The 26,736-nt window shown below is 37.8% G+C and overlaps 1 long non-coding RNA gene across 1 annotated transcript; it reads right to left on the bottom strand.

Moving 5' to 3' along the window:
• Positions 1-12,464: 12,464 nt before the first annotated feature.
• On the bottom strand, positions 12,465-12,717 carry LOC134656297 (uncharacterized). Its single transcript, XR_010097504.1, has 2 exons — positions 12,668-12,717; positions 12,465-12,556 (listed from the first exon to the last, which is right to left on the bottom strand). It is a non-coding gene; the product is annotated as an uncharacterized LOC134656297 (long non-coding RNA).
• Between the last annotated feature and the right edge of the window lie 14,019 nt (positions 12,718-26,736).

Here is a 26,736-nt window from a genome sequence, read left to right as displayed (position 1 = left end):
TAAGTTAAAATCCAAACATAAGTATTGTTAATTACACGCTTTGTATCTCGGAGACCAGCCAGCCTATTATGGATAGCTTTATCCATCTTTATCCACGTGATAAAATAACTGTCACTGTTTAACACCGTGGGAAAGAAAGTGACGGACACCGTTTTATCACGCTGTCACGTAGACAAGAACGACCATCATATCCGTACAGAGCCCGTACCATGAGTCATTGACAGTGTCAAAACTGACATAAACGCTTTCGAGAACGTAGGTAATTTACTTTCTATACATCTCGCTTGCACTAATATATGCGAGTACGAGCGAGATGCATAGAAAGTACATTACGTTCTCGATGACGTTTATGTCAGTGACAAACTGGTGGTAGTGGTACAGAGTCAACTTATTAGAAAGAGATTGTGCTATTTATTACCGTCGTGATAAAATGTTATTTTGGTGGGATCTTCATATCCGAAGTTATGGAATTCGAACCGAAATTTACCTTTCAGAGTTGACTATTTATCGAAATATACCCTGTATACCTAACCTCAAATATGTGAAACTACAGCGATAATTAATATACCTACGTATTATGTTTCGAGAGGAAATTACATTATAATAACGTGTATGTTGTTAATCGAGAAACAGTTACTTACCTAAACAAACTACTTAAATTAATTTTGGTTGGATAATCTGCCCTGAATATTGAATTACAAACTGGGTTGCAGGCCAATTCGAAGGTACGCTCAACGTCAAAACGATATCTGAATGATGTCAGTTAGTTGGGCTTTTTCTAAAATAAATATCGAAAACCTGATTCTTTCAAATCTGGACATTCTTGGTCTCATTCTACTCAGAATCGATAGCACTCTCCATCCTTCCATTAAAAAAAGATGTCCCAAAATGTCCATTCCATTACATCACGTTTTATTATGAGAAAATTTTTCACTTGTATGGACGTGACGTAGTGGAACGTACAATTTTCATACAAATTTTTGGGACATTTTTTATCATCGGGATTGAATATGCTAGTGATTCTGAGTTGAAAGAACCCAAAAACACCAGGATCCGTGAGAATCGGGTTTTCAATATTTATGTTAGAAAACGCCCAGTTACCAGTGGCGCGTTAATTTCGCTCGAACTTGTTCGTCCAGCTACTTGTAATAATATGACAGCTGTATTCGAACAATAAGATACGTCAAATATTAGATATTGAAACGATATGGATCGGATATGTCAGTGTCAAACAAGTGTCGTCTGTTGCCCCCTATATCATAAAAAGCGGCCAAGTGCGAGTCGGACTCGCCCATGAAGGGTTCCGTGTTTAGGCGATTTATGACGTATTAAAAAAAAACTACTTACTAGATCTCGTTCAAACCAATTTTCGGTGGAAGTTTACACGGTAATGTACATCATATATTTTTTTAGTTTTATCATTCTGTTATTTTAGAAGTTACAGGGGGGGGGGACACACATTTTACCACTTTGGAAGTGTCTCTCGCGCAAACTATTCAGTTTAGAAAAAAATGATATTAGAAACCTCAATATCATTTTTGAAGACCTATCCATAGATACCCCACACGTATAGGTTTGATGAAAAAAAAAATTTGAGTTTCAGTTCTAAGTATAGGGAACCCCAAAAATTTATTGTTTTTTTTCTATATTTGTGTGAAAATCTTAATGCGGTTCACAGAATACATCTACTTACCAAGTTTCAACAGTATAGTTCTTATAGTTTCGGAGAAAAGTGACTGTGACATACACGGACAGACGGACAGACAGACAGACAGACAGACATGACGAATCTATAAGGGTTCCGTTTTTTGCCATTTGGCTACGGAACCCTAAAAAGTAGAACATTCGTCGCTAATTATACCTACAAAGAGGATACCGGGACAAAACGAGATTATGCAAAAACCGAATTGTCTAGCACAATTAGAAAAGCCAGGGCAATAATCAGAAGCGGAGAGAAATTTATTGAGAAGGAAAAAACAGAAAAAGGACTGGTTCATTAGACAAAGAACCAAAGTTACCTACTTGTTGTTTCTGTACACAAATTTGTACGCGAAGTTACGAGTAGTAGGTAGTCTAGAGACCGAGAAAGTGCTAGTAGTAGTAGTAGATGTAGTGTAGGGACGCCTGGCCGGAAACAGGCGGGCTGTCGATCACGTGTCGCGTTAATTCAGTCCAGTACGGTTACCATCAGTCTGTCACTGACATAAACGCCGTCGAGAACGTAATTTACTTTCTATACATCTCGCTCGCACTCGCATATTAGTGCAAACGGGATGTATAGAAAGTAAATTACGTTCTCGACGGCGTTTATGTCAGTGACAAACTGATGGTAGCCGTACTGTTCCCGGGAGTCGGAGCTGCAGGTTACTGTCCCGGCGGCATTCCCACACCATTCTCCTCGAATCTTCTTGTTTTCCTGCAGAACAGAAGGACATCTTTAAGTTCGAGGTCCTATAGTTCGTTTTCTTTCAGTGTATCTTTCCCAAATGTACTATATGGCGGTGCCGCATACATAATACATTCCGCTAGTAAGTGTAAGAAAGTACTAACATGTGACTAAAGATTAAAAAATCTACCTGATTAATAAGCCTGAATCTGTATGTGAACCTGAAGGTATGTATTTTTTTAATTCAATCTGTTATTGTTAGATAAAAATGTATTATTTTTACTATGAGCCACTTCCAAATTATGCCGTAAATAAATAAATACAAATATTTTGGCGACAATCTACACAGATCAAACAACAAAAAATTAAGCAAATATGTAATAATAACTAGGCAAAGAGGCCGTAACTGTGCTGCTTAAAATTAATATAATTTGACCAGAATATTCCGTTTTGCCCCACTCTCCCCTCAATCGAACGACCGATTCGTGTTCGCATGTAGATTGCCGAATAAACATAACTGCTTGAACCCTGAAGTTTGGGTAACTACGAAACAATCTGCTAAAAACATTTTGGCGCAGATTAAGTTATGTGAAGATTGTTTATTATTTATGTTAAAAGAATTAGACTGCAGCTACTGCATTGCAGCGCGATAATACTGCTGACTGCATATACTAATTCTCATAATAAATTAATTAGGTTGTAAATGTAGGATTACAAAATTTGTATTAAAAAGTTAAAGCGCCATTAATTAAGATCTCAAGCAAAACTTTTTAATAGTTTACGATGTTTATTGAACAACAACATAAGTATAAACAAACAATAAAAAGTAACCTAAAATGTAAACTACCTACAAAACTAAAACTACTAGGTACATACTAAAAGCAAAACTTATTTATTTCAAAACCACATTTAGATATTATCATAGCAATCAAATCCTGGTATTATCTAATTTTTATTTTTTCTCAAAGACACAGTCGTCACATTAAACAATTTACAATAAATTTCAACTAAAATTTAATTGTAGGTATGCTAAAACCATCTAATTAAATAATCAATTGTGACTTTCTATAACTGAAATCGAACAAATGAATGATTTTAAATGTTAATATCTATTTATTATTTTGAATTATCTGTATTCGTTATCTGTAACCAACCAATGGGCAGCTCATAAAAGCCATCTGCCTCCAAATCCAACTGCTAAGGGCCTTTAGGCCTCAGGGTTTTTATGGAGCCTTATGTAACCATGAAATGCTCAAGATACGGCCATAAATTATAGTTTGAGCTTGGCTTTCGTTCCTTTTCAGTGCGTTTTAAAGTCTGTTTTGAAGAAATATTTACGACTGAAGCCTTCTTGGAAGACAAAATGGTAGCGCTTGAAGTAGACTTTGTTTCATTCGTTCCACGCAACGCTCGGAACCGGTATAAAAGAAATAGAACAATATTATGAATTATTTTATGCTCTGTAGGACTGAATTCGAATTTAGGTAACAACTTCGTATTATTAGATTGTATTAAAATAAAATAATAAATCAAAGAATGAAAAAGAACGAAGTAATACCGGTATTTTTGTATGGAGAAAATACCGGTATCCGCCCCCGCGCGACCGAGGTTATGGAATAAAAGTTATTTGTTTTCTCAAGCTACATATTTTTATTTCATGTCTAACATACCATTCCTCCCTCAATCCTCTCCCTCAAGTCAGTGGTCTGATTCTAAATTGCTGATTATATTATTACTAATAGGAAAAATATTATTGAAAATATTATCTATAGGTACAGGTGGCAGTGGCACTTGACTAGTTAGTAGCACTCTAGTAGTCTTGGAGGATATAATCAAACGGAGACGCCATGTCTGTAATTTTCTGTACAAAACAGTCTGCCGATTTTTGCGGGGGAGGGGAACGTCAAATGTATGCGTAACGTAAAAATAGCCATGTCAGATAAACGTCAGTCCATATATTGTGTATCACCGTTGGCCGCCTATTTTCGACAGAGGGGAAAGCCTGTTAATGGCTACTCCGTTTAGTTGTATCCTCCAAGCTAGTAGTAGGTTCCATAAACACGTGGTTGAGATTGAGAAAATTTATATTGCCGGTCTTAAAATAACATTACTTATTAAAATACTCTCCTATATACCTACTGTGTATAATACATAAAATTTACGTATAAACTGGGTTTATTAGGCACGTGAAAAGCGGAATTAACTTGTTTTACCCCGCTTTGATATCGAACCTTCCGTTTACGACTCATTTTCGAGGGTCCTCTGATAAATATTAATACCACAGACTTAATACCAGTATATTTAAGTCTGTGATTAATACTTAATCAAATTTTTATTGTTCAAAGGGTAGGCTGAATATTATATAGGTAACCTGTCAAGATTTGATCTATTAGCCTTCTCCTTATTGTGAATTTTCAGTGATACAGTCAGCAGCAGAAGTTGCTAAGCGGGCGAGGTGTTCAAAATTACGTTGACACGCTCTTATTCCCTTAACAATAAAGGCGCGTCAAGATCATTGTCAATTTTGGCCCGCTTATCAATTTTTGCTGCTGACTGTATTAATTTATTTTACTCACAAGAAGACACTTTGATAACATTACAGACGTTCAAATGTGCATAAATACCAAAGACGCAAAATAATATTGTATACAATAAGATTTATAACTATTAATACAAGGATGAAAGATTCCGTAGCATTCCGAAATTATTAGTCGTTGACAGACTGGGGCTGACATTTTATCTCATTACTAGTGATGTACCGACTATGGTTTTGGCCGACTAGCCGACTAGCCGACTAATCGGCGCTCGGATGGCCGATTAGTCGGCCGACTAGTCGGCTAGTCGGCCAAGTTCATAATCGTTACTTCCCGTTAAAGATTACATTCGTATGGCAACTGTAGTAGCTTTATTCAAGTTCGGATACATTAGAAAAACAATTTTTTTTGCTCCTTGCGTCGTCGCGCTTTCAATATCAACTGAAAGATGTTCCGTGCTACTGCTACGATACACCTTCATAACTAGCTATACATGAATTTATTATGAACATAAGCACATTTTGTACCCTAAATACGTATTTGAGTAGAATGGTCATGTAACATTTGATTAATATTGGCTTGTTATTTTATTTATGTCCTGCTTTCTGTAATTAAAAATAGGCCGACTAATCGGCCTTTTTTGCCGACTAGTCGCCGACTAATCGCCGACTACAAATGTGGCCAGATAGTCGGCTTTCCCGACTAGTCGCTACTGATTACATATTGTCCTTCAAAATTTTAAGTCTGTAAATATCTAAAGTATAATTTAAAGTCGAATAATGCAAGAAAAATATTAGAATTTCCGGATTACATTTTTATAAGGTGCTTAAGTAAATTTACAAATATAAATACTGTTTACATTAATTGAAATTGAAATTTGATGACAAAAAAGCAAATGTCATCTCATTACTACGTTATTTTTGAGAACGTCGCTAAGAGGCGAGAAAATATTTTATTGATTTAGGCCTTTAGGGGTTTTCTATGAACAGAAATACGTGTAAGTACTTTTATCAGCGTGTGGGTTTGATTATACCTATTAACACTTAACCTCCTAAGGCCCAAGGTCCTACCCCAGCACCTACAACAATTGTGTAGTCATAGCGTACCACGGTCCTACCAGTAGGACTTAATAGAAAACCCATTTCAAATTTTGCGCTTATCGAAATTGGCGTGTACGAACTTCTGTTTTGTTTTGTCTGTGAGCCCTTTAACAAGTTCGTAAAAAAAATCAAAGTGCTGTACAAGGTGCTGTATAAGTACAATAACATTAAAAAAAGTATTTTAAGTACTTGGGTCTGAATGAGTATAAAACAATAGTACTACTGGTAGGACTTCGGGCCGTACTGACTACATACTCAATTTTTCGTTGGGCCTTAGGAGGTTAAAATTTAACAGAAGTTTGGTAAGTAAGTAACTATCCTACTAACTTCGTGTAACCTTGCCCTACTAGCGACATGTTTTTAGGGTTCCGTAGCCAAATGGCAAAAAACGGAACCCTTATAGATTCGTCATGTCTGTCTGTCTGTCTGTCCGTCTGTCCGTCTGTCCGTCTGTCCGTATGTCTGTCCGTCCGTCACATGTCACAGCCACTTTTCTCCGAAACTATAAGAACTATACTGTTGAAACTTGGTAAGTAGATGTATTCTGTAAACCGCATTAAGATTTTCACACAAAAATAGAAAAAAAAACAATAAATTTTTGGGGTTCCCCATACTTCGAACTGAAACTCAAAATTTTTTTTTTCATCAAACCCATACGTGTGGGGTATCTATGGTTAGGTCTTCAAAAATGATATTGAGGTTTCTAATATCATTTTTTTCTAAACTGAATAGTTTGCGCGAGAGACACTTCCAAAGTGGTAAAATGTGTGTCCCCCCCCCTGTAACTTCTAAAATAAGAGAATGATAAAACTAAAAAAAAATATATGATGTACATTACCATGTAAACTTCCACCGAAAATTGGTTTGAACGAGATCTAGTAAGTAGTTTTTTTTTTATACGTCATAAATCGCCTAAATACGGAACCCTTCATGGGCGAGTCCGACTCGCACTTGGCCGCTTTTTTTTAATCTACCCGTATAGGGCATGTAAGAATTCGGACAAGGCGAAATGAAGAAAGGTGTCCGAGATGACTCTGTACGTACTTATTCTGATTTAGAACTAGCGACCCGCCCCGGATTCGCACGGGTTGACAAATTATACATACACCCTCCTCTTGAATCACTCTATCTATTAAAAAAAACCGCATCAAAATCCGTTGCGTAGTTTTAAAGATTTAAGCATACATACAGACAGACAGACAGACAGACAGCGGGAAGCGACTTTGTTTTATACTGTGTAGTGATAAGAATCATCTATATTTAAGAGCTATATATATTTGACGACCGGTCTGGCCTAGTGGGTAGTGACCCTTATCTTATCTTATTATTTTCGGGGGCCCTTACGGATACACTTCGACCCATAGGGATCTTTTGTGCAATTACCCCCTGGAGAAGATCCGTCAGCTACTCAAGAGCTTTTCCCACCATATCCATGTGTCGGATGATGGAGCTCATGGGTAGCGTTTTAAAGTCCTTTGGTTCCAGATATCCTGCTCCAAAGTCCTTCATTCTTTGTCTGGCGAGGGCGTGACATTCACACATTAAGTGTTTCACTGTCTCTTCCTCTTCGCCACACATACGACAATCGGTGTTGTCAGAATGTCCCATCTTGGTCAGAATTCCCTTGACCCCGTAATGACCAGTGAACACCCCCGTTATGATTTGGAGTTGTCTTTTGCTAAGTTTCCAAAGCTTTTTGCTCCAGCCGGAGTCTACTCCTTGCATGAAGAGCTTTGCATGCTTTAGACCCGTCAGACTGTTCCATTCTTCCTGATGTTTGGTCTTGGCATGGTCTTTAATAGCCGTTGTGATGGTTCCCTGTGAGAGCCCCACGAATGGTTCCGGACCTATAAAGTTGCTTTCAGATCCGGTTCTGGCAAGTTCATCTGCATTTTCATTGCCTATGAATCCCTCGTGCCCTGGGATCCATACCAGTTGCACTCTGTTTTGCCTTCCAAGCTGGTTCAGAGCTTGGACGCCATTATATACCAGTCTAGAGTCCACTCTGTGCGATTCAAGCGCTTTGAGTGCCGCCTGACTGTCGCTGAGTATATAGATATTCTTCCCTTGGGTTTGCCTAACTATATTCTCATGCACGCAGGCAATTATAGCGAAAGTCTCAGCTTGGAAGACAGTGGCGTAATTGCCCATGCTTATACTACTACTAAAGTCATTTGCATAAATGCCTGCTCCCGTACCAGATTCTGTCTTAGACCCATCTGTGTACCATATGATGTCGTTTTCATCAGGGATTGGTGCTTCAAGACCTTCGGTCCATTCTGCCCTTGTTGGAATTTTAACGTTAAAATTCTTATGGAATACAAACTTGGGTTGCATTTTATCGCAGCCCATGTTCGTAATCCTTTTCACGAAATTGTCGCATTCCATGTTTGTGTGCTTGGTCTTTGGCTTGCTATCGCTCCAGAGGCCTGTTAGGGCCAACCTGTGTAACGATTTCCGCGCCTCAGATTGTATCACTAGGTGTAACGGTGGAAGGTCTAGCAGTACCTCCATCGCCGCGGTTGGCGTCGTTCTAAACGCACCAGTAATAGCCATGCATGCCGTTCTTTGTATTTTCATAAGGGCATCCCTGCATGTTCTCTTTAGTGTCCTTGGCCACCATGCCAGGCATCCGTACAAGATGATTGGTCTTACCATCATGGTATAGATCCATCTTAGTACCTTGGGGTTTAGACCCCACGTTTTGCCATAAGCCGATCTACACATTCCAAACACTCTAAGTGCCTTGGTGATTGTGAGTTCGACATGCTTTCTCCAGTTCAGTTCTTTATCAAGTGTTACGCCTAGATATTTCACTTCATTGGACATTTCCAGGACCCTTCCATAAAGCTTCAGCTGCTTCATGCCATTAAGGGTCTTTTTCCTGGTAAACGGTATTACCACTGTTTTGCCTGGGTTTATGGAGAGTTGATGACAGTTGCACCATCTCTCCACTTGCTTCAGTGCTTTATTCATGATTTCCGATACTGTTCCCGGGAATTTTCCGTTTACAAGAATCACTAAATCATCTGCATACCCTACCGTATGTATTGGGCCTTTGTTTAGTTCTTCCAACAGTGAGTTAACTACCAGACTCCAGAGAGTTGGTGAGAGAACCCCACCCTGTGGGCAACCTTTCGTAGCCGTAGCTAGTATTTCGTCTCCCATAAGGGAGGATGTTATTAGTCGGCTATTTAGCATAGTACCAATCCATCTACAGATTGTCGGCTCTATGCCATGTTTAGATGCTGCAATACTGATTGCCTGGGGTAGTGACCCTGCCTGTGAAGCCGCGGTCCTGGGTTCGAATCCCAGTAAGGGCATTTATTTGTGTGATGAGCACAGATATTTGTTCCTGAGTCATGGTTGTTTTCTATGTATTTAAGTATTTGTATATTATATCTATCGTTGTCTGAGTACCCACAACACAAGCCTTCTTGAGCTTACCGTGGGGATTAGTCAATTTGTGTAAAAATGTCAATTAATTTTTATTTATTTATTTATTATATGCTCTTGTCGGTGGAGTAATCGCCACTCTTCTCTTTTCTGGGCCAGCCTTTCACTCCCTTTTAACTTTTAAAAGTGATAAAGTGATAAGAATAATTATTAAAGAGATAAAACCTTATTAATCATTAATTAATTATCAATGTCCTGTGGCCCATTTGTTAGGATACTCGTTTTGTTTCATATAGGTACCGTTCAGATTCAAACTGCACCAGCATTACTGCTGCAGTATTGCGGCACGACATTGTAGCCGACAGCATTGCTGCCGCAAATGTCTAAAAATCTGGGCAGCAACATGGATTTAGACAGTAGTCGGCAGTAATGTCGCGCTGCAATACTGCTGCAGTAATGATGTACGTAGTCTATTATTTAAAAAAATAGTATTGAAATTGACAGATACAGCGGCAGAAATAACGACGCCGCAGCAGTAACGCACCTGCAGTTGACATGTGACTGCTCGAGACAATGACGGTTATACGAGAAATGTACCATAACACAACATTTTGTATTTCTTTGTAAATTACAAACATACATACATACATATAATCACGCCTATTTCCCGGAGAGGTAGACAGAGATATGTAATATGTTGTGGCGTTAAATAAATGTATTTTCTTTCTTCTTCTTCTAGATAAAAAGATAGCCTTTGTAAATTACAAAGTTTGGCCTAAAAGTCTTTTTGCAGTTCAGCTCAGAATAACCCTCCAAAGGGCTAATAAGACGGTACTACAGGAGAGAGCGCCTGATATTGCAGAAAAGCCTCATCAGGGAACTATTCAGAGAATTAGGATCCAAAGGGTCCTTGTATCAGGTGAGGTCAGTGCGACTTTATTGAAAATTTGACCTTTAATAGAAAAGTTTTTTTTTGACAAATTTACCTTTTGAAACAAATAATAAGCGCCACTTGCACCATCCGATCCCACTAACCTAACCTAACCCGGGGTTAAGTAGTTAAACCGTTAATCATTGGCCTTTGCGTCTATTGCAGATGATTTATGGTGCAAATCGGAGAGACAATGACCTCTCCGGACTTAACACCGCCTGGGACGGAATTAAGGAAACGCAGGGATGCCCAATTGCCCAGCACCTGCATTACCCTCTCGGCTTCACTGCCTTAACCCACAGGAAAGGCGAGCCAATACGTGTGGGGACAGGTCAGCTGCAGGAATCTGCCGCTTATTTCAGGTTGGACCCTACTCGCGCCTTGCGGTAACTTGGAGTATCCTTCTCCTAGATGGATTGCAAGCCAATGCTAAGAGGTCCATCTCCCCTGTGACGAAACAGCTTTTTGCTTCGTTTGTGGACTTAGTCGCCTCGTACGACACCCTTATCCCATGTGAGGGTTGGCGCTATTCTAAAGCCGGCCACCACGCGGCACCGTTAACACGTGTCATATTCTACTATTATGACTCCAGGTTTAACCGGTTAACCCGTGTTAGTAGGATGGCGCACATGGCGCTCAAGGCATTTATACTCGACACTGGATAAATATACACGTTGATATTTAGCTCAAGAGGGAGCTAACGCAAAATTGTAATTTTTGAATTGAATTGTTACACGTTGTAATCAATGGTAAATGTCATGTAAAATCACACGGAAACTAGACTATATTTACACGGACAGACAGGCATAAAGGATTCATTCTGGTTGCAACTGCAGCAGAAATGCCAAGTCAGAGTTACTGTTACTGTTGTTACCAATCCGGCAAACAACAACGACAGAAACTCGAATTATCAAGAAAGCCAATTAAAACGTACGTTTTGACATTAAAATGATGTCCTTTCGGTGTCATTCACCCGTGCGTCACGCTCGCGCCAATACATGTACCAACAAGTACAGTCAGCAGCAGAAGTTGCTAAGCGGGCGATGTGTTCAAAATGATATTGACGCGACGTTATTGTTAAGAGAATAAGAGCGCGTCAAGGTAATTTTGAATACCTCGCCCGCTTAGTAATTTCTGCTGCTGACGAGCGAAATGCGCGAAGCAAAACTAAATGACATCATTTATCGAATTGGCCTCAAGAAAATTTATAGTAACATCGACTCTTTTTCGCTGGTAACAACGCTCCAGCAGCAACGCTGCAACAGCGACGCTGCTGTAGTCTAAATCGGAATAAAACCTTAAAACAACTATATCGCAGACTGCTAAAGAGCAAAATTACTTTAAAACAAGAATACTAGGAATAGAGTGGATGTTATTATCCACTCCAGCAACACGTAGCAATTGCTGAACCCGTTCTAGTTTCAATTACTTCAGTCCGAGTCGAGGCTAGTACATCTTTATCGACTTAATTCAATAAACTTGGAAAGTTTAGAAAAAAAACCAACGGGTTGCACTCCGGGACTGCCGGCAGAAGTGATAACTCAATAACTAGTGCAAAATGTCTGTATAATCGAGGTTAAAGCCATCTAGCGTTATTTCGTCGCATTACTTGAAACCCCTAAGCATATGACTGTTAGTACTCGAGTTATTAATACCAGTTAGAGCGAAACTCACTAGATGGCATTTAAATCAATAAAGAAAAACTTAATGACATTGTTCGATAAGGTCACGTGTCCGTCTTACGGTCACGTGACCGTTTTACGATCACGTGATCTGTCGCGCGTTTAACATTTTTTCCCCACCTCAAAAACTGCACAGCGCCGCTAAAGAAGTTTTCACTTCAAAAAGAGAAATGGAATGAATGGATGAATATAGAGAAAGAAGAAAAACTATATTTACTTAGGAGATTGAACACCGGGCAGCGTATATTAAATACATTAATACAAAATTTAGTACCTAAACAGTTTCATTATAAAAGCGATAACACCGGAATATCATATCAGTTTCTTTTAGGGTTCCGTATCCAAATGGCAAGAAACGGAACCCTTATAGATTCGTCATGTCCGTCCGTATGTCACAGTCACTTTTCTCCGAAACTATAAGAACTATACTGTTGAAACTTGGTAAGTAGATGTATTCTGTGAACCGCATTAAGATTTTCATACAAAAATAGAAAAAAAAAAACAATACATTTTGGGGGTTCCCCATACTTAGAACTGAAACTCAAACATTTTTTTTCATCAAACTCATACGTGTGGGGTATCTAGGGGTAGGTCTTCAAAAATGTTATTGAGGTTTCTAATATCATTTTTTTCTAAACTGAATAGTTTGCGCGAGAGACACTTCCAAAGTGGTAAAATGTGTGTCCCCCCCTCCCCCGTAACTTCTAAAATAAGCGAATGATAAAACTAAAAAAAATATATGATGTACAATACCATGTAAACTTCCACCGAAAACGAAAATTGGTTTGAACGACGTCTAGTAAGTAGTTTTTTTTTTATACGTCATAAATCGCCTAAATAGGGAACCCTTCATGGGCGAGTCCGACTCGCACTTGGCCGCTTTTTTTTATAATGCTGCTTTAATCTTCAGCAATGTCTATAAGGAAAAACATTAAAATCCGTAATCGTCAAAGGAATTTTTTGACACGAAATCAGTCTTAAAATCAGCACAATCTAATCAACAAACAAATGAGCTGACATTTTCATCGCCTCTTTGATTTCGGAAAGAAGCAAATATTTTGCTGACGTATAAATTATTCAACAGTGGGGATGTTTGTCTGTCAATCAGCAATGGACATTCGCTTTATTTGTTTATGCCTTGGGGCTGAATTGGGAGCAAGGAAAAAGGGAGCCTGTGGTAAGCCTTAACATCTTTCTTATATATAAAAGAATTCTGTTATACTAGCAGTCTGGCAGATCATGGAGAGTCTAATAGTATTTTATACAATCGTGATATAATGGAGAGCTTTTCAGTCGAGTACCGTGTTTAGGCAACGAAGCTTGCTGAGTTGCCTAAGTAAGGTACGAGATTGAAAACCTTGATTATATCACTATTGTATACAATACTTTTTCTACGAGTCAACAAAAAAATACTTAAAACTAGTAGAAGAATCATACATGTAGGTAAAAAAACCAAAAGTATACACCTAAGATGCGCGAGCAGCCGCGATTCCTTCATACTCGTAAGCGACCCGGCCCCCGCGCCCCGCGCCCCCCGGCCGGTTGGTCAACGACACCTTCTCGTAACTCATGAGGCCCTGATACTTGCTCCGCACTCAATTCAATTTTTAGACAGCTTTTGATTGGTCAATTTCATTACAGTTGACTAAACTGTATCGAAATTAATATTATAGTTGACTAAATGCTTTTTGTGTTGCAATAAATGGTTTCTTATTCTTATTCTTATAAACTGTCTCGAATGAATATAACAGTAGGTACATATGGGGCTACTTTTCCGCACTAGTGCGTAACATAGCACTTTTCGTGCGTATGTCGAAACTTTAGAGTGCCATATGTACTGTAAAACGTTGTTCGATACACGTGCGAATAGTTAATTCGCAACTCGTGTCGATTTAAAACACTCCCTTCGCTCGTGTTTTAATTTATCGCCACTCGTTTCGAATTTCCTCTTTTTCGCACTTGTATCGAAAATAACTAGTTGAGTTGGGGTCCCATAGTGAAAAAAGTATGCGATTTCACTTTGGTTTAATTCAAGCATTGCAGTCGACGAGTAGAAAAACAGTTTAATGTAGGAGCTTCATTTGCAACGCGCATTCTGTAAATACTGTTGAGATTTAAAGAAAGGTTTTTTTTTATAAAAGTAACCTTGATATCGAACTACACTCACTACACCCGCGACTTCGGTCATCGTATGACATAATTATAATTTGAGTTACATATACCTATATAACGATAGTCTTAATTTATCATGTTTTCACCTTAGGTGTTTGAAATAGGGTGTACAAATTACTAAATAACAGTGTGAATGATGAGAACAAAAAGCGGCCAAGTGCGAGTCGGACTCGCCCATGAAGGGTTCCGTATTTAGGCGATTTATGACGTATAAAAAAAAACTACTTACTAGATCTCGTTCAAACCAATTTTCGGTGGAAGTTTACATGGTAATGTACATCATATATTTTTTTTAGTTTTATCATTCTCTTATTTTAGAAGTTACAGGGGGGGGACACACATTTTACCACTTTGGAAGTGTCTCTCGCGCAAACTATTCAGTTTAGAAAAAAATGATATTAGAAACCTCAATATCATTTTTGAAGACCTATCCATAGATACCCCACACGTATGGGTTTGATGAAAAAAAAATTTTTGAGTTTCAGTTCGAAGTATGGGGAACCCCAAAAATTTATTGTTTTTTTTCTATTTTTGTGTGAAAATCTTAATGCGGTTCACAGAATACATCTACTTACCAAGTTTCAACAGTATAGTTCTTATAGTTTCGGAGAAAAGTGGCTGTGACATACGGACGGACAGACGGACAGACGGACAGACGGACAGACGGACAGACAGACAGACATGACGAATCTATAAGGGTTCCGTTTTTTGCCATTTGGCTACGGAACCCTAACAACGGGTTGCACTCAGGGAGTGCCGGCAGAAGTGAAAACTCAATGAGTAGTGCAAAATGCACTATGTATAATTGAGGTTAACGCCATCTAGCGTTAGCGTTAATTACTTGAAACCCCTAAACACATCACTGTTAGTACTGGAGTTATATTAATACCAGTTAGAGCGAAACTCACTAGATGGCATTTATAAATCAATAAAGAAAAACTCAATGGCATTACATGTAACAGTTTTTCATGTAATGTCATTGAGTTTTTTTTTATTGATTTAAATGCCATCTAAATGAGTGGCCATCTAAATCTTACGGTCACGTGATCGTCTTACGCTGTCTCGAGTTTAATATTTTTTCCCCACCTCAAAAAGTGCATAGCGCCGCTAAAGAAGTTTTCACTTCAAAAAATAGTATCAGCCACCTTGCTAAAATTAAGACGATCGTAACCAACTTAATTGTTATGGAAGGTATACGACTCAATGATAAACGAATACCATGATAACGAAATACGGTTGCCTAAAAACAAGTCATCAAAACAAGTCGAATTTTCCTACTGTTCGTTTTTGAACGACACCGCGGTTGAACGTTGTCATGCATACGTTTTTTCAAAAATTCTGTCTACAAAACTGCATGCCAGTTCATTTTCCATCTCTGCCGCCTATTAAATTTCAGGCACTACATAGTTGAAAAATCCCGCAGGTCTGCGACGAAACGGCCCGTATTTTAGAACAAAACGAACGTTGAAATAATTTAAAAACTCTGATTTATTGTCGGGTTTCCATTTGTTTTGTGGAATGCCTGAGTAGTTTAATGGATTGGACCGGAGACGCGGACATTTTTAGGGTTCCATACCCAAAGGGTAAAAACGGGACCCTATTACTAAGACTCCGCTGTCCGTCCGTCCGTCCGTCCGTTTGTTACCAGGCTGTATCTCACGAACCGTGATAGCTAGACAGTTGAAATTTTCACAGATGATGTATTTCTGTTGCCGTTATAACAACAAATACTAAAAACAGAATAAAATAAAGAGTTAAGTAGGGCTCCCATACAACAAACGTGATTTTTGACCGAAGTTAAGCAACGTCGGGCGGGGTCAGTACTTGGATGGGTAACCGTTTTTTGCTTGTTTTGCTCTATTTTTTGTTGATAGTGCGGAACCCTCCGTGCGCGAGTCCGACTCGCACTTGGCCGGTTTTTAAATGAATCGCTTTCTCCGCTCTTTACTGGACAAAGTATTTCGGAGCAACGTTGTATTCTCAACGGACGAATATATCACAAACGCAATATAGCGTATATATCAAAATTATTTTAAATGGGTTATGTTTTGTACGATGTTATGTTTCGGTCTGTTTTTGAAAATGTTTGACCCTCTCTACTGATCGAGTGTGCGACGTGTACCTACACGTAATTTTAATATGTGGCGTTCCATCGCTAAAAGGTCCTTATGGGCTAGTGTAGGTACATAAGTAGCACCATATGTACAGTCAGCAGCAGAAATTGCTAAGCGGGCCAGGTGTTCAAAATGATCCTGACGCGAGACAAAGAGCGTGTCGAGGTAATTTTGAACACCTCGCCCGCTGAGCAACTTCTGCTGCTGACTGTACTGCAAAGTATTTTTTCCTGTACAATAAATGCAGTAAGATCACTTTGCCTCATACAAAGCATTGTATGAATTTGTATTTATACAAAGTTTTGTACGAGGCTTTAGTGTTTTCACTAGAGCAATCGGAAATGAAACCGTTCTCCTTCTGATCGAAGTAATGTAAAGGCAGACCAAGAACCCAATTCAGATTTAACAATTTGTATTGATCTTATTATGATACGACCTTGAAGATCGCTCACGCTGATTGGTGCATGCGAAATGAAGAGAAAGTCGTGCGTGAGATGCTCGCCAATAAACAAGACGATTATGAAGAACATATTAAACCAATTCGAAAATACACACTTGGCATCAAAACGATATCTGCACGAAGTCAGATAGTTGTTATTCGCCCGTGCATCTCGACCGCGCTTATACATGTACGGGCAAGTCCGAGAATGATAACTAACTATTATGGTGCAACATGCTGAGATGAGGCCATTTCGTGGCACTTTAACCTTATTTTGCGTTTTCTTTTATATGTATATTATGTATTGTCTCGGTTGTTTGTGCTTATGAATAACTTATATTCTATTCTATTATTTAGATATCATTTTGATGTCAAGTGTACATTCAAAACTTCAAATTGGCTTCCATAAGAAATAGTAAAATCTGAATCGGGCCCCAAGTTGTAAACAGAAATATATTTCGACTCCCTAGGGGAGAAAGCTACTGTTTTCTGTGCCGCCGACGTAATATATGGGAGAAGCTCGTCTGGTGCAGTTTTCTTTAACATTTTATTATGAAATGTTTTATTTATATTTAAAGTTAACTGTTTGTTCTTTACATTTGTTAAAATAAGGACCAATGCTACTAGTAGGTACCTTTGTAATGTAAGTTACATTAACTAAATTAAGTGTGGGCACAAAGTGGAGGCACCGAGTGATACTTGCGAGTCTTGCGACGGAAAATATGACCGTCGCGCGGTTTTTTACCTTTTTTCATCAATTATATAACCTGAAAATATATTTATGTTTAAAATCTTGCTCTTAAGAATGACTTATGTGTAAACAAGCATTCTGTCTTGACTAAACCTAAGTGTAAGGCCTCAGTGGACGCTCGAAGCGGAGCGTTCTGCGGGGCGTGCAGCGTGGCGTCGTGCTCACAAGTGATTTGAGCAGCGTGCACTAAGGCCGCTCTTATACGCTTGCATTTGTTTAACATGCACGCCGCACGCCCTGACCCGCTGCACGCCCAACTCGAGCGTCCACTCAGGCCTTACACTAAGGTGACGAAGCCTGCGCTGTGGATCTGATGGTATGGTTATTTTTGGTTAATAAAGTTTCATGATAAGTACTCGTATTTTAAAGCATGGATCAATTAATGGACATATTAAACTGTGGAATTGATTACTTTCTCCATTTCTCAATAAAAACAAAATGTTTATAGTAATTAGATGTAACTTCTACAAAGTGGTACAATAGTTTGTTGCCACAATCTGAATTGTGTATTTTATGTCTTCAACAATTGAAAACTACATTGTATACTCAATAGGAAATTGAACGTCGCAACCTCAAGACGAGAGCGAGAGCCCGTTTCAGATATGACAACTTTGTTACGGTTTCGAATTGGTTTTGATACAACTTTGACGATCGTCATTCGTCTCGGTGATAGCGCGCATCCCACGCACGACTTTCACTTCATTTCACAAGCGCCAATCAGCGTGCAGCGGCAGCGAACTTTTTTTCGTGTGATAGTCAGCGAGCGGACGAGCAAAGCAGTATCAAAACCATAACGCGTTGTAAAATCGGTATCGGCCTCCAGATATACAGAATACAGATGTAAGTACTTATAGACAAACATAAAACAGATGTTTGGTGAGATAATGTAGGTATTTTGCCTTGTCGACTCTAACTGTTTACCAAAATTACACTTTCTCCACTCTTTTTAGGGTTCCGTAGCCAAATGGCAAAAAAACGGAACCCTTATGGATTCGTCATGTCTGTCTGTCCGTCTGTCCGTCCGTATGTCACAGCCACTTTTTTCCGAAACTATAAGAACTATACTGTTGAAACTTGGTAAGTAGATGTATTCTGTGACCCGCATTAAGATTTTCACACAAAAATAGAAAAAAAAAACAATAAATTTTGGGGGTTCCCCATACTTAGAACTGAAACTCAAAAAATTTTTTTTATCAAACCCATACGTGTGGGGTATCTATGGATAGGTCTTCAAAAATGATATTGAGGTTTCTAATATATTTTTTTTCTAAACTGAATAGTTTGCGCGAGAGACGCTTCCAAAGTGGTAAAATGTGTCCTCCCCCCCCCCCCCCGTAACTTCTAAATTAATAAGAGAATGATAAAACTAAAAAAAATATATGATGTACATTACCATGCAAACTTCCACCGAAAATTGGTTTGAACGAGATCTAGTAAGTAGTTTTTTTTAATAGGTACTTCATAAATCCCCTAAATACGGAACCCTTCATGGGCGAGTCCGACTCGCACTTGGCCGCTTTTTTATAGTTTGCAGTCTTACATTAAGTTCCCTCGCTCCGAGTATTTACGAAAAATAAAACGCAAATATTCTCTATTTTGTCGAAATTCTTACTATACATGCAGCTTGGGGTTGTATTTTCACCGCTTAAAACGCTAAAACGCTATATTTCTTTGCAAATTCTGCCGTTAGTGCTACAGCGGTTCCGGTGAAGTTGTTTAAGAGGAAAGGGGACGACGGGTTTTCCATACAAACGTAGTATCCATTTTCCTCCCTGGGTATTTATCTTATTTTAAATACGTTTATAAAATTTGATGTTTTTTAACTATAGCTATGCCTTTTTGTGTTTTTTTTATTTGATTATTATAAAAGTTGAGAGTGAAAATAAAAACCATACAATTTTTAAAAAGCTCCTAGTACTTATAGAAATAAAAAAAAATGAAAAAAATCAAACGAAGGGGTATAACGAGTTCCAGTGTGGAGGTGTTTTAGGTTAGTTTATGTTAGACACATTTTTATGGTCATATACATTACATAAAGTGTAAAAATATTTTGTATAATGTCAATACCCAAGGAGGAAAATGGGGACTAAGTTTGTATGGAGACGCGGTCGTCCACTATCGTCTTAACTACGCCTCACGCTGCGCTATGAAAACTTGAAGGCATACTTTGCAGAGATAGGGTAAAATAATTGCTTATATAGGAAAAAATAAACTATCCAAATATAGCAAACAGTATGTTTTGTTTTTCCGTTTTGACTAGTATACTTGCTATGTGCTGTGATGTTTAGTAGGTAGGTACTTATATATTTACGCTTACTTATGTTTTTTTTTTCGGGAAGTGCCCGTTAATTTCTATCAACTGCAAAGATTTTTTATTTGGATTTTTAACATTTTTAATGCGGAATGAGATCGAAAGACCTCATGTAAAGTATACTTAATTACAAGTTACACTAATTGCCACAGCGAAAGCGAAGGCATTAATAAGGTATGTCTAAATTGTACTTATGACAAAAACAACCGTCTCATTTGTCAGTTCCTCTCGCACTTGGATATTTATTACGGAATTGCCACAAACCATCCTGCAGGCCTATTATGGATGACTTTATCCGCGTGACAAAATATCCGTCACTTTTTAACACCGCGCGATTATAAGTGACGGACACCGTTTTATCACGCTGCCACATAGATAAGAACGACCATCATATCCGTACGGGTAGCACGTGTAACACCAAATATTCGAAGTTCAAAAACGTGTCCTAAAACTCCATGCGGTTATCAATACCATTAAATCTGCCGTAACCGCCACATGAATCACACCCAATGCGTTCTGATAAATCCGCGACTTACTTTTAGTAACACTTCTGGGTTTTTTCAGGCTCGATTCGTTTTTGGTGTGTATATTCGATGTCTTGATGATTTCATACAGTATTCAACGGGTTTTTGACGGCCTCCATAGCCTAGTCGGTAGTGACCCTGCTTACGAAGCTGGAGGTCCCGGGTTCGAATCCCGGTAAGGGCATTTATTTGTGTTTTTATCACTAATATTTGTTCCTTAGTTATGGATGTTTTCTATGTATCTATCTACTTATATGTATCTATATTATATATAGCGTCGTCTAGTACCCATAACACAACAGCTTACAACAGCTTAGCAATAAATGTTATATAGGACAATCTTACACAAATAGACCTAGTCCCACGGTAAGCTGTTGTAAGCTGTTGTGTTATGGGTACTAGACGACGCTATATATAATATAGATACATATAAGTAGATAGATACATAGATTCTTATGGAATAATAACATTCCATAAGAATATTGGATTATTATCAGTATTATTATACAAATCAAATTAAACACAAATTAAATTAAATTAAGAATTTCAGAAAAGGATCGTCAAACATGAAAAAAAAATTGTATAATAAATCCCACCAAAAACATTTTCATGTAAAATGTTGCCAAGACGAAACCATAAGGCTCGCACTGACAAAAAGTTATCAGATCTCTTGTAGAGCCAAGCTTCTAACTCTACAAGCCCTAACTTCACAAACTCTACACCTTAGTCAAAATATGTGGCTTGACCGTTTCGCTACTGTCACATGGACGTAAGGTGAAAAATATATTCACTATTCATTATTTTTTATAATACAATAGTTCTTGGAGTAACGAAACGGCCAAGCCACATATTTTGACTAAGGTGTAGAGTTTGTGAAGTTAGGGCTTGTAGAGTTAGAAGCTTGGCTCTACAAGAGATCTGATAACTTTTTGTCAGTGCGAGCCTTATGGTTTCGTCTTGGCAACATTTTACATGAAAATGTTTTTGGTGGGATTTCACTTCTTTTTGTAAGTTACTTCCATCCCCTATTTAAAGGGTTGCGCGTGTGATTTAAGGACCTACTATTAAAAATCCTTAAATACGTACCTCGGGGCATCTTTTATACAATCTGCTTTTTACTAATTCCCCATACAAACTTCAACCCTCTTTTTCCCCTAACGCCCTTTTCCACCCCCTTTTCACCCTTACGGGGTGATTTTGGGGTTGAAAACCATTCCCCATTACAAAAACTATCTACATACCAAATTTCAACTAAATCGGTTCAGCGGTTATTGATTTCCCATACAAAATCCCCCCCCCCATTTTCCCCCCCTTAGGGGCAAAAAATTTCAAGTTTTTGAATTTTTTTGTTGTTTGTGTACTAATACTATCTTACATACCAAATTTCAGCTTCCTAGGACTTCAGGATGTACCCTAGAGGTTTTGATGATCAACAGTGAGTGAGTGAGTCAGTGACGAAATCGGGGTTTTTTAGATATGAATAAAATCTTAAGTATAAAAGCTATGCAATTGAAATTTTTTATGTTTAATAAGTCCACTATTGACATCATATCCCGAGAATTTTGTTTATCTGGTATAATCCAAACCCAAGTTATGAGGGTTCAAAAAAACGACGAATCGCTTCGAGAAAAGGTAGGTAGTGCCCTTGCGCTTCGCTTTGCTCGTCTTGGCGGGGGCACTACCGTGCCCCCAGATACTAGTCTAGAATGTTTCTAGAATAAAATCTAAATGTCAAATAAATAAATAAAAAACACAAAAGAAGTTTGTACCTACATCGGAATATCAATTTCCTCATCATTAATCAAATATACCTAAAAAATAATCATTTCGAATAACAATTAATCCCACGTTGTTTTATCATTCATGTAGTCTTGTGTGGTATAATACGCTTTAGAAATAAGTTTACGCTTTACATAATTCTTAAATTTATTAATAGATAATTCAGTAATATGGTTTGGAAGTTTGTTATAAAATCTCACACAATTACCCATGAATGATTTTTTAATTTTATGGAGCCGAGTGAAGGGCACTGCGAGCTTATGTTTATTTCTAGTATTAATATTATGAATTTCACATTTTTTTCTAAAATTTACAATATTTTTATGTACATACAGAATATTCTCATAAATGTATTGACAGTGCACTGTCTTGTTTTTTGTTCTTAATATTTAGCTACGATTAAAAGGGCGTCAATCTAAACTATGACTACTATGAAAAACATTGAAATGTTTAAAAGTTATTTGACAGTTGGTTGAAAGTTCAAACACTCTGGCTGTGGAATGAATTCCATGCCGAGGTTTTGCAGAGAGACTACATAGTATATGCCTGGAAGAGATCGCTTTTAATTGATAAGGCCGCCTGTTATCAACCTCTGTCTTTATGTAGTACCTATACTTATTATGTGTGTTTCTTTGTAAATGTGTTTTGAGATTGTTGACATTGAAATTTAAACCAAATTATTTGGAAAAATAGAGTTGATTTTCCTTTGGTTCACGTTTTAAGAAGAATTTACAGTACCTACATATGGTGCTACTTTCCCGAACTAGTGCGGGAAATGGCACTTTCCGTCCGTAAGTCGAAAGTTTAAAGTACCATATATTATGTACTGTAAAACGTTGTACGATACACGTGCGAAAAGGTAATTCGCCACTCGTTTCGAATTTCCTCTTTTCCGCACTTGCATCGTAAATAACTATTTCAGTTTTACCTCAACCTATCCAGGCTTTTTATTCATAACTTGTTAAAAATGGAATAAGTCCTTTAAAAATCACATTGGGCGGGATGAGGCTAGACCCACAGTTTGTTCAATACCTACTAAGAATAGTGTGGGTAAGTAGGGCACTAAATAAATGCCCTTACCAGAATTCGAACCCAAAACCGTTAGCTGCAAAAGCAGTCACTGTCAACTAGGTAAAGCGGTTATCAACGTGTAAAGCACATGCTTGGCACATGCCAATAGATAGGGAGTATTACTGCAATGTTTTGCCGCCAGAGTGCAGCACTAGCGAAGTAAGTAGACCATAGAGTAACTTATACACACTGTACCATGAACTGTTTTTGACAAGTTTTCACAGACAATAAAATATGACATTGATACATCAAGGCGGTTTGTTTACAAAGGGCCTACCCGGGACACTCGAATTCGAAACTCAGCTATCTGCCTCTTTATCGCTCCAATATGGAAGAGTGATAGAGAGGTTACATAACAAAATTTCTACTCTCTCGTTTGTGGTAGAACCTTAGTTTGTAAGTTTTGTGACTTATTGTGGGAGTGGCGCCCCCTACGCAGACTTTCGCGTAATATTCCCTATTGAAAAAAATATCTTTTAGCCATTTCGCACTATCAAACCAAAGGACCGGAAACGGAAACTTAGTTACTTCAACGGAAGCTCTCGCCAACTCGGCCACAACAGCTGAAAGAAGCCGCTGACCGTTAATAAGTCCCCCTTTATACTCGTTTGGGCGCTAGACATTCTTCTTTTAACTATCTGCTTAAGTTAGCTAGTTCCTACAAAGGAAATTGGACAGAGTATCCGCTCTTTGATTGAATTCTTGGTCTCAGAACTCAAACTGACGACCAAATAGTGTAAAGGCACCGTTCGTATTCAGACCACATAGTATTACTGCTGGAGTATTGCAGCAACACATGTCGATTTGCAACAGTGCTGCAGTCGACTGCATTACTACAAGAAACGTCAAATTTCATACAACATTCTTCATAAAAATGACATTTTTGACATGTCCTGCCAGTAATACAGTCGGCAGTAGTATCGAGACGCAATACAGCAGCGGTAATGCTGGTGCTGTCTGAATCCGAAAGGTACCTTAAAGAGCGGCATTCAGGCTTTAAACATAATAATTAACTTGATTTGGTTATCAAGTATTTATAATTATGATACGATCTTGTCACGACTCGCATACTACTACTTACTACCAGTGCAGTGCAGCAGTGCCCTATTTATCAAAAGCTTGTAACTTGTAATACAAGTGGAAATCTCTTTTTGACAGCTTTTGGTAGAAAGGGATTTCCACTTGTATTATTTACAAGTTACAAGCTTTTGATAAACAGGGCACAGTACGTTACTACTATTATGTCCCTAATTTTTCGACTGCATACCATTTATCTTGTCTTGAAAATAATAAAAAAAAGCCTTGTACCGTCACTAGATGTGTTTGTCTTAACGATCATATTATAATTATTATAATTAATTTTATTATATATTTATTATATATATTAATTTAATTATAATAAATTAACATATTATAATTCCGAGCTACTTGGTAAACTTTCTTTCAATACTCCCTATCGTTCTAAAAGGTACTATCCCCCATTATCTGTTAAGACTGCATCCTCCAAGTATAGACAGAATAGCTTCCTAGTTCGTGCGAGTCGAAGGCTCAATGAGCTGTCGAAGGAACTTGATATCGATATATTCAATTGTAAAGTTCCCAATGTAAGGCATAGTTTGGTTGAGCGGTGTTTTATGTGAGCGACCTTCCTACCAATGTATTTAATTCATGTATACTTTTTGTTTTTTTTTCTAATTAGGCGAGCAAAATGCATTAAAATTAATTTATTCAACTAAGTGTATTGGCGCCTTGATAGCGACATTACATAATTATGTATTATTTAACTGTATACCGTTATGATAATTTTACTTTATTTTGTTTTCATCGCTCGAATTTTGAGACCTCTGACATTCCAGGCGCTAATGTACTAAGTAGGTATTAAACTTATTAAACTTAGGATCTATTGTAAGGCTTCTATTGCCATTTTCAATTATGTTTTTTTTCTCTTTTTTTCCTTCTCTTTTTGTACGCATGTGTGTGTGCGTAGGTGCTAGCATTAGTTTTAAATTTAATACTTTGTAACTACCTGTGAGTTCCTGTAATTGGCTTCCTGTTTTTAATATTACTATCTATTTAAAGTTTGTAGCTGTTGGTTCTCCTTAACATAAATAAATAAATAAATAAATAAAAATAATAATATTTCCATAATTAACGATATTCGCAAACCATTAGTAAAATCTGGCAAAATGAATAATTTCGCTTCTCTGGCAACCTTCCAGCGACTAATGTAATTGTTTGTATATCGCTCGAGCCCTGTCATGTCTGACCAGTTTTTTGCCAAGATAATAAGATAATAGTTTCGTAACATGAGATACTTGCTGACTTTTTGGAGATATTGAGACGTATTAAGCTAGCAGAAATGTTGGCTTAAGTTGACATCAGCATCGTCTAACCGCGCGAGTTTTTCGAACTACCCGAACTTGGTCTTGTTTATCCGCTTGAACGTTTTGCGCAGAGTGACATCCCTAGTGCGCAAAACGTTCAAGCGGATAAACAAGACCAAGTGCGGGTAGTTCGAAAAACTCGCGCGGTTAGACGATGCTGATGTCAACTTAAGCCAGTCTTCTCCGAGACCACGGGGACAACGCCGTCCTCGAAACGTCGGAGGTAAATCTTAAAAGTTAGATACGCGATTAAGTCCCGTTGTATAATTTAGTAATTCAGTCGACAGCAATGCTACAGCAGTAATGCTGGTATACTGTACTCACTGTTGCAGCGTTGACCCGAGCAATGTATTTGTCAATTCCTTACTGTTCAGGGGTCGGACAAAAAGTGCGGATGACGTCAAACCACTTATAGGATGATTTCAAATAGTATTTTGTAACTAATAATTTCGTACCTTGTTACATTGACAATATTACTCTGGGTATTTATTGCACAAAAAAAATACAATCGTACAAGAAACTAAACGTTAAAATTAAAACTAAAGCAGCATTGGGGAGCATTTTTTACTTATAAGTTTTGTTTAAGATTTGTTTTATTTTAGTTTTAATTTTAACGTTTAGTTTCTTGTACGATTGTATTTTTTTTGTGCAATAAATACCCAGAGTAATATTGTCAATAGTATTTTTGATTTTCATAAACAATTATCACTTATCATTTATCAACCTCTTTATTAAACGATATCGCCACTTGAAATGAGTAAGTACGTTTTTGACTGACACATTGTCAATCAGATGAACAATAAATTGACTTCGTTATTGTTTAGCTATTGTATAATCACGATTATATTTAGCTAAAATTTATATTTAGTAATGTATAAGAAAACGCTCTAAAATGTCATCTTTACTCGAATATTGTGGCAAGTTTCGTGAAATTTATTTTATTCACTACAACACCCTACCACCTGTATTATTAATTCCATGGATTTATTTACGATTATTTTGTTACTTCATTAATACTACTTTGTTACTACATGTCACACGGAAGTTTAAATACAAACTCAAACATCATCCTGTGTGCAAGATTACGTCATTTTTACGTCATCCGCACTTTTTGTCCGACCCCTGTATAATAACTACAAATTGTACGATTAAAAACAGACAC

This window comes from Cydia amplana, chromosome 18 (genome assembly GCF_948474715.1).
Source record: "Cydia amplana chromosome 18, ilCydAmpl1.1, whole genome shotgun sequence".
NCBI classification, from domain to species: Eukaryota; Metazoa; Arthropoda; class Insecta; order Lepidoptera; family Tortricidae; genus Cydia; species Cydia amplana.
The sequence above is the reverse complement of the archived record's forward strand: the minus strand, read 5'-3'. Positions and strand labels throughout refer to the sequence as shown.